The sequence below is a fragment of the Bubalus bubalis genome, chromosome 8 (genome assembly GCF_019923935.1).
Source record: "Bubalus bubalis isolate 160015118507 breed Murrah chromosome 8, NDDB_SH_1, whole genome shotgun sequence".
Lineage (NCBI taxonomy): Eukaryota > Metazoa > Chordata > Mammalia > Artiodactyla > Bovidae > Bubalus > Bubalus bubalis.
In genome coordinates, this window is record NC_059164.1 from 88,824,046 (window position 1) to 88,838,580 (window position 14,535).

General features: G+C 36.1%; 1 pseudogene; it reads right to left on the bottom strand.

Annotated features, from left to right (window-relative positions):
* Window positions 1-3,538: 3,538 nt before the first annotated feature.
* LOC112586398 lies at window positions 3,539-4,403 on the bottom strand (annotated as a pseudogene).
* Window positions 4,404-14,535: the final 10,132 nt, after the last annotated feature.

A 14,535-nucleotide genomic window follows, 5' to 3' on the forward strand; every position in this document is an offset into this window, starting at 1 on the left:
CATCAGTATAGTGAATTATAGTTATTTGTCACTTTGCCTCCTTTCTAGACTGCAAGATCTTTCATGTCAGAGAGCCATATATTTTCATTTCTAGATCCTTAGTGTCTACCAAAATACCTGACATACATTAGGAATTCTTTCTACTATTGGCTAGAAATGGTAATTTTCATAATTAGTAAAATATTTTAAATTTTAAACTGAGTCAAAAATCCTTAAAGTTTTTCAAGGTATGTAAGTTCCCAAGTGTGAAAGGTGGGAAACATTTTCTTCCCCTCTGAGAAAATAAACATTGTGTATGAAAAGATCTGGTTTCAAAAAATGTTTTTCCTCAGCTAAAGAGAATTACTAGAACAGAAGTCACTGTGGACAAGAAAGGGTCTTCACTTTCCTCATTTGTAAAATAGGTGATGGACAAGAGTCAGTGCTTCTAAAGTATTTTATTTTGCTTTGAAAATACTTCTTTAAGATTACTTTTCCCCGCTGTAGAGTTTTAGGTAGTGCTCAGGAACCAGGGATGTAGAGCTGGAGTCCTCACCAATCTGTCTGCCCTGCTCATTATGAGGGCTCTCTGCTAAGATTAGAAGATTGGAAAGGTAAGCACTTACCTAGGAGTTGTGCCATTGTAAATCTAACCATAGGAAATGTACTATTATTGCTTAAAAGAAAAACAAATATTCATTTGAAACAAGACATCATTGGCTTCTTAGTATAGGTATTCCTAAAGTTAAAAGTTTTATTATACAGCAGTTAATTGAGCCAGAGGATTTATGTTGAATAATTTACCTAATAAGACCTGTCAATGTAATTTGGTATTAATTGCCAAGTTACTTCAAATATAATAGCTTCAGTTTTATGACTAACTTCACTGCCAGCTGATAACAGTTTAGTGTGTATTTTAGGAAATAGTAGCACTCCTTCTGAGAATATAAATATGAAGAAAGTAGAGCAGGAAGCATTAGCTAAGGTGAAAGTGAAAGTGAAGTAGTTCAGTCGTGTCCGACTCTTTGCGACCCCGTGGACTGTAGCCTACCAGGCTCGTCCCTCCATGGGATTCTCCAGGCAAGAATACTGGAGTGGGTTGCCATTTCCCTCTCCAGGGGATCTTCCAAACCCAGGGATCAATCCCTGGTCTTCTGCATTGCAGGCAGACGCTTTAACCTCTGAGCCACCAGGGAAGCCTAGCTAAGGTGAATGTATAATAAAACCTTGTTATGGGAGAATCCTATAAGGAACTAATATAAAGAAAACTTTTTTTAAAAGTAAATATGTTGTGCTGAGAAATTAATCACACAAAAACAGCTGTAGGGATGTTACTAGTCATTATGCATCATAAAAATGAATTTGAGGTGTTCCAATTTTTTGTTGACTTGTTAAAATTGTTTCCTAAAACTAATTATTAAAGTTCTGCCTGTCTTGAAACAGCAAAAATAAAACAGTACAGGTGTTGCTTCGTTTCAGTTTTTTGTAACTATGAATTTTCACTGATCAGTACTGATTTTTTTTTCTACCTTCTTAGTACAAAGTAGGAGGATGCATAAAATAGCAGTTAAAATATGGAAAAATAAAGTGTGGCTATTTATTTATCAAATTAAAAGTTGTCCAAAACCAGCATAAGAAGTCACAATAAAAATTCAGTGTGAAATTTAGATTAAATATTTGCAGGTACATTTCCAGAATGGTGGAGGGGGAGAGAGAGCCTTATCAAACTCCTGCTTGAGGATTGTCACCAAAAAGCTACTAACTTGTACCTAGGATCCTGATTACTATAGAAGAATCAAAGTAGAAACTCTTAGAAAAATTAATTCATGGACCAGAAATAACAAAGAAGAATTTCTGTTCATCTCAATTAATTTTACACAGGCACTGAAACTTGACTAGAATTTTGCAAAACATTGAATCAAAGTTAGCTGTTTTAAATAGGAATAGAAAAACTTAGATGAGTGACAGTTTTAAGAGAAGCATATTCTGTTTTTTCCTGTTACAGAGATGAAAATGAAACAGCCATTGGAGTCTCTTTTCTGCATATTTGATTTTCATCCAAAGATTGAGGTGAAAGGACAAAGTAATTAGAAAGGCTTCTTCTAAGCACTAGTTAACAAAGCCACAACTATACAATAATAGGGACTTTGAAGCAGAGTTAGGAAGTAAAAGTAAGAAAAGTGTCTCTTTTGCTGTCTCGTATACAGGGTTATTGTTACCATCTTTCTAAATTCCAATTCATGTTGATATATGGCAAAACCAATACAATATTGTAAAGTTAAAAAATAAAAAAAAAAGAAAAGTGGTGGGGAAGAAAAGTGGGAGGGAAAGATGAACACATTGTTAAAAAGTGTAAGTATTAAGAGTATTTTGAAATGTGTATATTAATAAGTAGCTTTGTGCCCATTTGAGAAATGTAAAATATTTATTATTAGATTATTAAATTGTGTTTCTTATTAAATATATCTTAGATGTCTCCCTAAGTGTCCCTTGAGAAGGAAGTGGCAATCCACTCCAGTATTCTTGCCTGGAGAATTCCGTGGACAGAGGAGTTTACAGGGCTACTTCACGGGGTTGCAAAAAGTTGGACACAACTGAGTGACTACACTTATTATTTACTTAGGTGTCCTCCAGAATTTTAGGATATTTATTTTCTTTTCAACCTCAGCACCATTGTTGTGTCTTCTCTTACCCACTGCTAGAGCTCCAAAATGTCACAACGTAGGGCATCCTTAAAGAAATCAACACACTTGACTGTTTACAAAGCATGTGTCTGTGGGAAGCTAATGTATATTGGTACTCATTAAATACCAGCTACTTATGTTATTTCTTTTAATTCTTATGATTTGCAACTAAAGAAATCAAGTCTGAAAATGTAATCCAAATTCAACTCCGACTCTGAGATTTATGATATTTCTATTGCTGTCTATTCTGATGTTTACTTAATAGTTAATTATAAATAGATTATATTTAAAAACAAGAAATAAATAAAAAAACTAATCTGAAATTTTGCTCAGGTGGTTGATAAAGGGTACAATTATAGGAGAGGATAAACAGAGGATACTTCAGGTTATACAAGAAGTGATGATTGGACATTCTTGAATCAGGATTGGCACTGATGGTTGTATTGAGCTGAATATAGAAGTGTTCTTTTTTTTTTTTTTTTTTACTTTATGCTTTTTATTACTCTCTACATATTAACTGTAAAACTCATATTTTAGAAACACCATGGCAACTGTTTATAATGATAGGGGACAAGGCATAGTTTACATGGGAACATTGATGTTCGTACCTAGGAAGTAAATGCACTTTTACTTTTAGGCTGGTCAGTTTGCTCTTTTAGGCCTTTAACTTTGAAGGACACATGACTGCAACAATCAAAGTGAATTAGCAAAAGGATGTGAAAAAAAGAAATGTCTTAATTAAAGTCTTTTGCATGGGTGGCTTAGATATAAAAAGAATTTCTTCAAATAATTTCCTAAGTGTCACTTAGAACCCTCCTTGCTATCTGTAACATAATGTGCTGTAGTCCTTGGAATAAAATTATAGAGTAATTTAAAATATATATTATACATATGAAATGATTGTAAATCATTCAATAGTTTGTAGCATGTTAATGGGATGAAATAGAGATAAAAGGCAGTCCACATTCATATTTTCAAGATAAATGTACTTCAGAAGTCAACTGAACTCCTTGTTCATGTTCTAAATATAGCCCCTGTGATAAGACCTAAGATATAAGCGGCCACTAATTTTTGATTCACACTTAAGGGAGGTAGAGAAGCACCAGTGGTTCCACATCCCCCAGCGTGGGAAGCATCAGAGCTGTAATACACACCACTGCCAGGAAGACAGGCGGTAAACTAGGTCCTGAGGAGATAGTTCTGTTTTCTGGTTGAAACGACTGCTCAAAAAATAAACTTTCAGTTAAATGATCTTTTATTCTTTGTTCCTCCTTTTCCTTTTGCTGTTTTTTTGCGGACGGGAGAAGAGTAGCCACAACCTCTTTGCTTCCTAAAGCCCTCTTCTGGCTTTGCTCAGAAACCTGGAGACGGAATTTGTCTATTGCACAACAGTGACAGGATCGGACATCTCTATGACGAATTACACTTTGAACTTCAAGGCAAACTCATAGGGATTATAGAGTGTCAACACTTGCTTATGTGTTGACTGGTCATCTGCATAAAATATTAGCTCTGTAGGAAACACAAAGACAGGAAGATTTCCTTCCACTAACTCTGGCTGTCTTTTTTGTTGATGCATTGGCACTAAATCCCCCTTGCTGAGGCGTCGGTTTTTACAGTCTCAAATCTATTTGGGGTTTTTCTTAAAAATCAGTTAAAAACTCCAAAGCATTTTGGCAATCTCAGCAACACTGGCTCCTCGGAAAGCAGCTGCGATTGCTCCCTCCAGTCCTTTGTCAGCATCTCTAGGCTGCACTGCCTGCTGGGATACCGGAGGACTCAAATACCTAGAAGGTTCTTAGAAGCACTTTACAAATGATGTTAGGACAGAGTTATGGTGTAGAAGATCACGGCATCTGGTCCCATCACTTCACGGGAAATAGTTGGGGAAACAGTGGAAACAGTGTCAGACTTTATTTTTTTGGGCTCTAAATCACTGCAGATGGTGACTGCAGCCATGAAATTAAAAGACTCTTACTCCTTGGAAGAAAAGTTATGACCAACCTAGACAGCATATTGAAAAGCAGAGACATTACTTTGCCAACAAAGGTCCGTCTAGTCAAGGCTATGGTTTTTCCAATGATCATGTATGAATGTGAGAGCTGAACTATAAAGAAATCTGAGCACCAAAGAATTGATGCTTTTGAATTGTGGTATTGGAGAAGATTCTTGAGAGTCCCTTGGACTGCAAGGAGATCCAACCAGTTCATCCTAAAGGAAATTAGTTCTGAATATTCATTGGAAGGACTGATGCTGAAGCTGAAACTTCAATACTTTGACCAGCTGATGAGAAGAACTGAGTCATTGGAAAAGACCCTGATTCTGGGATAAACTGAAGGCAGGAGAAGAAGGGGATGACAGAGGATGAGATGGTTGGATGGCTTCACTGACTTGATGGACGTGAGTCTGAGTGAACTCTGGGAGTTGGTGATGGACAGGGAGGCCTGGCATGCTGCGATTCATGGGGTTGCAGAGAGTCGGACACGACTGAGTGACTGAACTGACTGACTGACTGACCCACTTAAACTGAAACAGTTCCTCATCTTGGCCTCAGTTAGAAATTCTAAGAATCAAAGAACATCGTGCCTCTTCTTGTTTTGCCTTTACATTGTACAAAACAAAGTAATAAGTAATAGATATTAAATCAGTATTTTCTTAATTAAACTCATAACTATAGCAACTGTATTCCTCTGAATATAATGATTGTGCATATTCTAATTCTGCAATAACACAGAACTATTTAAATATGATGTATCAAACCCATTTAAGGAATTAACTAGTAATTTCAGTAATCTTTTTTAAAATGGATAAAGCAGGTAATATTAGTTTGAATTCCATCTTATTTTACTTTCTTCACATTCAGATGTTCTACATTATTTTGCCAAACATAAAAAGTGAATTTTTCACATTTTAACATCTTTGAAATTGAGATGTAACTTTTAGTTGATGTGATAAAATATCATTATCACTGTCATGATTAACTGGCATTTTTCCAGTAGTACATAGAAAATTGGTGCATTTTCCAATTAATGGCATCTTAGATTTAGTAAAATTAGATATAAGGTGTAGCACTCGTAAAGACAGTGTCTCCCTATAAAATGTCTAAATGTTCAGTAATATTTTAGGTGAAAATCTTTAGGCATTATTCCTCTTAGGGGAACACACTTATTTAATAAGCTTCTAAAATGAAACAACAGCAAAAAAAAAATCAAGTCAAGTAAACTATCTTAAGAACTCCAAATAATGATTTTCTGAAAGTAGACTTTCAATCACAGTGGTAGGTAGTGGCAGATGTAGTTTTGGTCAGGCTCTATTTCTGACACTGTTGAAATCTCTTCTGCTTGTTTTAGTCTAAAATGTTACACTCACTAGTTATGCAACCAAAGCCAAAGATTTTAATCTCAGTTTCTTCATTGTGAAGTAGAGATATATAATCCACCTCATGAAACTATAAAGGGAACCACATGAGTTGGAAAATAAAGAGAAGTACCACAGTTCCTCGTGCATAAATGTTAATTATTCCTTAGTTCAATTCAGTTCAGTTCAGTTGCTCAGTTGTGTCCGACTTTGCGACCACATGGACTGCAGCATGCCAAGTTTCTCTTTCCATCACCATCTCCCAGAGCTTGCTCAAACTCATGTCCATAGAGTCAGTGAAGCCATCCAACCATCTCATCCTCTGTCATCCCCTTCTCCTTCTGCCTTCAATCTTTCCCAGAATCAGGGTCTTTTCCAATGACTCAGTTCTTCTCATCAGCTGGTCAAAGTATTGAAGTTTCAGCTTCAGCATCAGTCCTTCCAATGAATATTCAGAACTAATTTCCTTTAGGATGAACTGGTTGGATCTCCTTGCAGTCCAAGGGACTCTCAAGAGTCTTCTCCAACACCACAGTTCAAAAGCATCGATTGTTTGGTGCTCAGCTTTCTTTACAGTCCAATTCTCACATCCATACATGCTGCTGCTGCTGCTAAGTCACATCAGTCATGTCCAACTCTATGTGACCCCATAGACGGCAGCCCACTAGGCTCCTGTCCCTGGGATTCTCCAGGCAAGAATACTGGAGTTGGTTGCCATTTCCATCTCCAACATGACTACTGGAAAAACCATAGCTTTGACTAGATGGACCTTTGTCAGCAAAGTAATGACTCTTCTTTATAACAAGCTGTCTACATTGGTCATAGCTTTTCTTCCAAGGAGCAAGCATCTTTTAATTTCATGGCTGCAGTCACCATCTGCAATGATTTTGGAGCCCCAGAAATAAAGTCTCTCACGGTTTCCATTGTTTCTCAATCTATTTGTCATGAAGTGATGGGACCGCATGCCATGATCTTAGTTTTCTGAATGTTGAGCTTTAAGCCAACTTTTCACTCTCCTCTTTCACTTTCCTCTAGAGGCTCTTTAGTTCCTCTTTGCTTTCTGCCATAAGGATGGTGTCATCTGTACATCTGAGGTTATTGATATTTCTCCCAGCAGTCTTGATTCCAGCTTGTGCTTCATCCAGCCTGGCATTTCATATGATGTACTCTGCATATAAGTTAAATAAGCAGGGTGACAACATACAGCCTTGAGGTACTTCTTTCCCAATTTGGAACCAGCCTGTTGTTCCATGTCCAGTTCTAACTGTTGCTTCTTGACCTGATACAGATTTCTCAGGAGGCAGGTAAGGTGGTCTCTTAAAAATTTTTCCACAGTTTGTTGTGATCCACAAAGTCAAAGGCTTTGGCATAGTTAAATAATGCAGAAGTAGATGTTTTGCTGGAACTCTCTTGCTTTTTCAATGATCCAATGGATGTTGGCAATTTGATCTCTGGTGCCTCTGCCTTTTCTAAATCCAGCTTAAACATCTGGAAGTTCACAGACTGTTGAAGCCTAATTGGGGAATTTTAAGGATTACTTTGCTAGCGTGTGAGATGAGTACAATTGTGTGGTAGTTTGAACATTCTTTGGCATTGCCTTTCCTTGGGATTGTAATGAAACTGACCTTTTCCAGTCCTGTGACCTCTGCTGAGTTTTCCAAATTTGCTGGCATATTGAGTGCAGCACCTTCACAGCATCATCTTTTAGGATTTGAAATAGCTCAAATGGAATTCCATCACCTCGACTAGCTTTGTTCGTAGTGATGCTTCCTAAGCCCACTTGACTTCGAATTCCAGGATGTCTGGCTCTACGTGAGTGATCACACCTTCATGGTTGTCTGGGTCATGAAGATCTTTTTTGTATAGTTCTTCTGTGTATTCTTGCCACCTATTCTTTAATATCTTCTGCTTCTGTTGGATCCGTACCACATCTGTCTTTTCTTGTGCCCATCTTTGCATGAAATAGCCTCTTGGTATCTCTAATTTTCTTGGAGAGATCTCTAGTTCTTCCCATTCTATTGTTTTTCTTTATTTCTTTGCATTGAGAAGTGAGGAAGGATTTCTTATCTCTCTTTGCAATTCTTTGGAACTCTGCATTCAGATAGGTGTATCTTTCCTTTTCTCCTTTGCCTTTAGCTTCTTTATTCCTACAGTGGTCTTAAATTAACTGCATTTAGAACACTGAAATTCATTGCATATAATAGAAAGTGTTCCTGATTATTGGTTTACTCTGACAGCAGACTAGATTGATAAAGTGCATTTGAAATAGAGGCTGTTAAACCTGATTTTTGAGGATGGATGTCCTCTGTTCATTTTAGTACATGATTAGTAGGACACAGCAGGATGAAGGATGAAAAAAAAAAAAAAAACCTCTTTTAATGAAATGATTACATTCATCAATCAAAGGACCATGCCTAAGTCTCCAAAACAGAAGGTATGAGTGTCATATTGTTGATGAGTGTCATCACCATGAGATGGGCAATGCAGTTGAATACCAAAATACTTTCACAACATTTAACACCAGGTGGCTATAGTATAATCCCTGCATAGCCATACAGGTAACTGCTTAGGAATTCAATCTCATCATTTCCTCAAACTAAGAGTTTGAAATACCTACCATTAGACTCACTTAAGTTTAAACACATGGTCTCTAGAAGGACACTGCACAAATGCACAACTGTCACTCAGTAGGGGGCAGATATTTTATTAATTCATTACCATATATTAGTGTCAGATAATAATAATCAGATCTGATAATAATAACCAGATAATAATCTTTACTACCTTGTTGGGTAGACAAGGAAGTAAAGATTGAGCCAAATAAGTTGAGTGGAGATGAGAGAAGCTTAGATATTCTCAGGAGAAGGGCAGACTGTAACAGCAGGGAAACAAAGAAATAATCTGTCCAGATGGAAGGCTCTAAGGAGCTTTGTTATTGTGAAAAGAATAATATACAATTACAGTTCTGAAAAACAAGGAGTATGCTGATATTTCATTGCTGTGTCTCCAGTTGCAGAATGTTGCACAGAATAAGCCCTTGATAAATATTTTTTGAGTGAAATAAATGAATGAACAAGACATTTTAAAATGAAACATATTTTTAATGTCTATATATTGCTGAAATGTCATAGACTGTAAAGTGAATTTCATCTTTACATGTTCGTGTAAGGCAAGAGCATTGCTGAACTTTGACGAATCATGTTGTATCAGACTTTGGTTGGTATTCAAGAAATGTAAGCTGATCTATAATGCATCTAAAGCTACACAGTAAAGAAAAGACTTAAGGTGTCAGGCTTCTAAGTGTGTGGACTGTGCCTCTTTTCATCTTGGTAGTTCCAGTGGTTATCATAGTGCATGAAATATGATAGGTGTTCAGTGAATGTTGGCTAAATTAATAGGATTCTATTATACACAGTTAATCATCCAAAAGCTTTTGTGCATATTTTGTCTAATAATCCAGAAAATTGACTGTATAGTTACCATGCAGACAGAGTCAATGGCACGCCTCTCTCATCCATTGATGGGGTATAATTTGGCTCATTTAATTGTGTTTATGTTTTACTGTGTTGTATTTTCTTTGTGAGAATATTTGTTCTTCTGCCAAATTTTTGCTTAGCCACATTTACATGTGTACTGAAAAATTAATATATTTCTGTGGCCTTATGTTTCTGTTGAACAGCCACAAGATGTTTTATTTGCAGCATCTGTGTATTTTAAAATATCATTTTGCCTAAGAGATACCAGTTTTTTCATGTAAATGAAGATGTAAAATGATATTAAAACATTGGTAAAATAGAAGTGAAATTGTAGTTTTCTCAAAATAGGGACTCCAGTCCCTTTCTGAAAATTCTTACTTAGTTTTACAGTGAGAGAGAACCAGATAGGTAAATCGGAATGTGCTAGCTTTCCTGGTGGCTCATCTGGTAAAGAATCTGCCTGCAATGCAGGAAACCTGGGTTCGATCCCTGGGTTGGGAAGATTCCCTGGAGAGGGGAACGGCTACCCATTCCACTATTACGGCCTGGAGAATTCAGTCCATGGGGTCGCAAAGAGTCAGACATGACTGGACAACTTTCAGATGATTGCAGTCTTTGAACTTACATATACGTTATTTCCAGTTCTGCTTTGAGGCTATGACTCCTACGAGGGTGGGGCTAACTGAAATCGGGCAAAAATACTCACGCTTCAGAAAAACTCCCCAACACCACACCACATTGCTTTAACCTGTGAATTTCCACTTACTTGTCAGAGTTTTTGCAGAAATCCCTGGGTGATTTTGATGATCCTCTTGTGGATGAGCAGAAGAAGGAAGATGTGTGTATAATGATGTATTATTCCTGTTTTCCCAAATTACAAATGCACCACCCACAACCCTGTTCTGATTGTAAAGATATCATTCTGAGTGAAAGAATGCATTTCTAAAAATTAATTTTTATTGGAGTATATTTGCTTTACTCCAGTATAAAGTATATTTGCTTTATATTTGTTGTGTTAGATTCTTGCTGTACAGCAGAGTGAATCAGCTGTACGTGTATATATATCCACTCTTTTTTAGATCTCTTTCCTTCCCATTTAGGTCACCACAGAACATTGAGTAGAGTTCTCTGTGCTGTTGAGTAGATTCTCTTTACTTATCTGTTTTATACATAGCAGTTGTATATGTCAGTCCCAAGTGAAAAGATACTTTAGAAAGAAAAAAAAAATCCTGTTGGTTCATAAATAACACTGCTCATTTCCTTCTCCATCTGGGGACTAGTGCTCAAATATTGTTCCACATTTGTAAGACTTCAGGAAGGTTCTCTGTAGATGATTTAGCATGTGCTAATTTGGGGATATTTCTCCATTACTTAAATGTTGAGAAAGACTCTAACCATGGTTAGTGTGATGATTTTCTAACTCATATTCATATAAACAGAAAAAACAAAACAAGTTTATGTTCTTGGGAGGGAAATAACATATGAAATGATTTCATCCTAAATTGTATAAATGTCTTAGGTATAGTATGTATAACAGATATAATCTTAAATTACCATGGGATGTGACAGCAAATCAGTGAGACGTTTTATTGTTTGCTTTTTGGAGGTTTATTTATTTATTTTTTTCTTCTTTATGCTATCTCTGGTGCTCTGGATACTTAGGGGTATGAAATCACTTTACCCTGTCCTTAACAGTTTTCAATACATGCGTATCTGAGAAATCTTACAGAAATACCACTTCCACTTTACGGATGAGGAAACTGAGACTCAGAGCTCTTTCATGCTCTAATTCCCATTTCGAGTTTGTTTATACTAGAGTCTGACATTGTCTATCATTTTCACTTTGCACTTAATGTGCCCAGGCATAAATAGCTATATCTTTAATAAAATAGAGTGATTTGGCTCCTTTTTTCTTTGCTTGCCACATTTAAGTCTTCAGTTCAGTTCAGTCTCTCAGTCATGTCTGACTCTTTGCAACCCCGTAGACTGCCCCACCAGGCTCCTCTGTCTATGAGATTTCCCAGTCAAGAGTACTGGAGTGGGTTGCCATGTCCTTCTCTAGGGGATCTTCGCGGCCCAGAGGTCAAGCCTGCATCTCCTACCTTGGCAGGCAAATTCTTTACCACTGAGCCATGAGGAAGGCCCCATTTGCTAAACAGGTCAACCATTTATGAATCAATTAATGATTTGATGCCATAGGTTTCAATCTTGTTTACTTTTATGATAGTCTAAGATAAGAAAATATCTATGTAGGCATTGCAGAATTTTGAATTTACAGATACTTCCTTGTCACTGAAACTGTTTAACTATGCAAATGATCTTTCATTTAACATGTATTTTCTAAGTGTTCACTCCATCCTTAACCTCAGACCAGGTATTGCTAGATTAACAAGGACAGCCTGTGAAGCATGTTATTTTCTTCACTGCCTTCAAGTGAAATCTGTAATAAAACCAAAGCCATACTTTGGTTTTATTGGAGGTTTATTTATTTATTTTTTTCTTCTTTATGCTATCTCTGGTGCTCTGGATACTTAGGGGTATGAAATCACTTTACCCTGTCCTTAACAGTTTTCAATACATGCGTATCTGAGAAATCTTACAGAAATACCACTTCCACTTTACAGATGAGGAAACTGAGAAAAACTTTCAGTCCCATATTTTCAGGCAACTTAGCAGGTCAGATGCCTTTGGGTTCTTTGCATGACTGAGTTAAAGCCCTAGAATGTATATAAAAGCGTAGTGAATTGTGTTTGCAATTTCAGTGAACAGCCACAGGTAAAACCAGACTTTGTTCAGGTTTCAAGTGTAACCACTAAGTGGTCGCTTGTGATGAAATTGCAATTCTGTTGAAATGCATCATTGAAGATGACGAGCTGCTGGTATGGCATTTTCAGGTTACAGTTTGGTTTTGATGTTTGTCCCCATGAAGACTGTCCCTGTATGTATATCGCACTCAAATGGAAAATTAATCTAGGAAATAAGATTGAATTGTTTTGAAGCAGAAACTAACCACTAATAAACAAAACTTATATGAGAAAACAAATCCCAAGCCATTCTTTATTGGTAGAAAATTTCCCTTAAAAAATGAAAGCTTATAAGTTTATTATACTGATAAGCTAACTCTGTTTAAATGGTCAATAAGAAACTTTTGAAAAAATTAGCCACTGAAAAGTATTAACAATATCAATAAAAGTGAAAAAAATTTAAAGCATAAATTCCTTAATTACTGCTGAAATCCAAATTAACATGAAATTATTTAAGTCTAAGCAACATTTGCTGATGTATCATCTGGGACACATTTTCCCCTGGCTATGTTTCCTACCACTGCTGGATGAATAGTCAATGATTATTATTCAGTATCACACATATCATAGAAACTGTCAGAACATGCAATTAGTCAGAAATGATAAAATGGAAGTAAAAGAGTTAGGAAAAATGAATTGGCAATATACGTTATCACTGTGTGATACATACATTTCTTAAAATGTATCATAGCCTGCTGGTTATTACATGTAATCATGACTGCTAAAAGCAGATGACTTCTGATTTAGGGACCAAAATGTTTAACTTTTCCTTTGAAAGTGAACCACATTTCTTTGATTATCTTGGCCTTCACTGTACCATAAACCAATATAGAATTCTCTGTTAGGAAATCTGCTCTAAATCTGGGACCATTGTCTGAAGGCATTTATTACAGAAAATTGTACAAATGCTTCAGCTCTAATATGATTTTGCAATGTGAATCCCATGAACAGTAAGTCTCCAGAGAAGAAGTAAAATGTTTTCAGCAGCTGAGCTCTAAGGTGAGAGTTTAAGACACAATTGATTGCAAAACTTTAACTTTTGATATAACTTTTAACCTTTCAGCACACAGTTTAAGTGGTCAAAGAATGCTAAATATAAAGCCTTATTTTTTTAGTTTCTTCAAATAAACAAGAGTAGCAACAAACAATGACCTTAAATGTCCCTGTTATCACCAACATACCTTTTCATATTTTTCCATTTTGTGAAGTCATGCATGTATAGATATATAGCTGGTAATTTAGACTGTGCTGCTCCTAAAAATAGGCCACTTGCAATTCTTATTTTGAAAAATGCTCAAGCTTACCAGGCATAACAATTTAAATCATTAATTAGTTAGAAGTCATGATCTGCTATGCTCCATTTCGCCTCTGAATATTGAAATCACACTCGAGAGGTAACTACAATACAGTGATGGATGAAGTATTGGGGAAATTTCTGTGATCCAGAGCTTCTGGGGTGCGAAAGAATATTTTACAGTTGTGTAGCCAAAGAAGAGTGGTGTAACATAGTATTTCTCAAGCTATAGTTCATATTACATTGACTAGAGGAAGAGAATTGCTTATTTATAAATTATAAATTCCTGAAGATGGTGACATCTGACATAATCTGAAATGGGAGACTGAATTTAATATCCATAATTGAGTGTCAACATTCATGCTTCTTTCCTGTGCTTAGCAATATTACAGAAGAGTGGTACAGAACTTGCTGTTATGTGGCAGATTTTTAAATGAGCATATTTCAAAGTTCCCTATGAAATAATAAATTAGAAATTGGCTTTGGATTTGGCTTGGTTGGCAGCTATTATTTGGTACATAGATCTCATGAGACAGTAGAATGCTGTTAGACAAGAGCTGCTCAGAATTCTTTGTAGCATTACATGGTCATATTAAATATAATTCTTAGGTTTTCCATCTGAATCAAAATTTTTTTGAGGGTTTGCTTTCACATTTATGATATAAGGCCAGAGCCTCACAGTACTGCTGTGGAGAATGTAGAATTCAGTATAAAGTAGATGTGTTTTTGACCCTATCTGAGGGGATTTATTACTGGAAATACCAAAAAGATCTCATTGTACCAAGGCTTCATTTATAATAGAGTCCCATGGCATGGATCCTGGGGATTACATTACAGTATAGTTCTGGGTCTCTACGACAAAGAAAAGCAATTATGTAAAAAAAAAAGCAACTTTTTTTTTGCCCTTATAGTTTATTTTTTTTTTAATTTTATTTTTAATT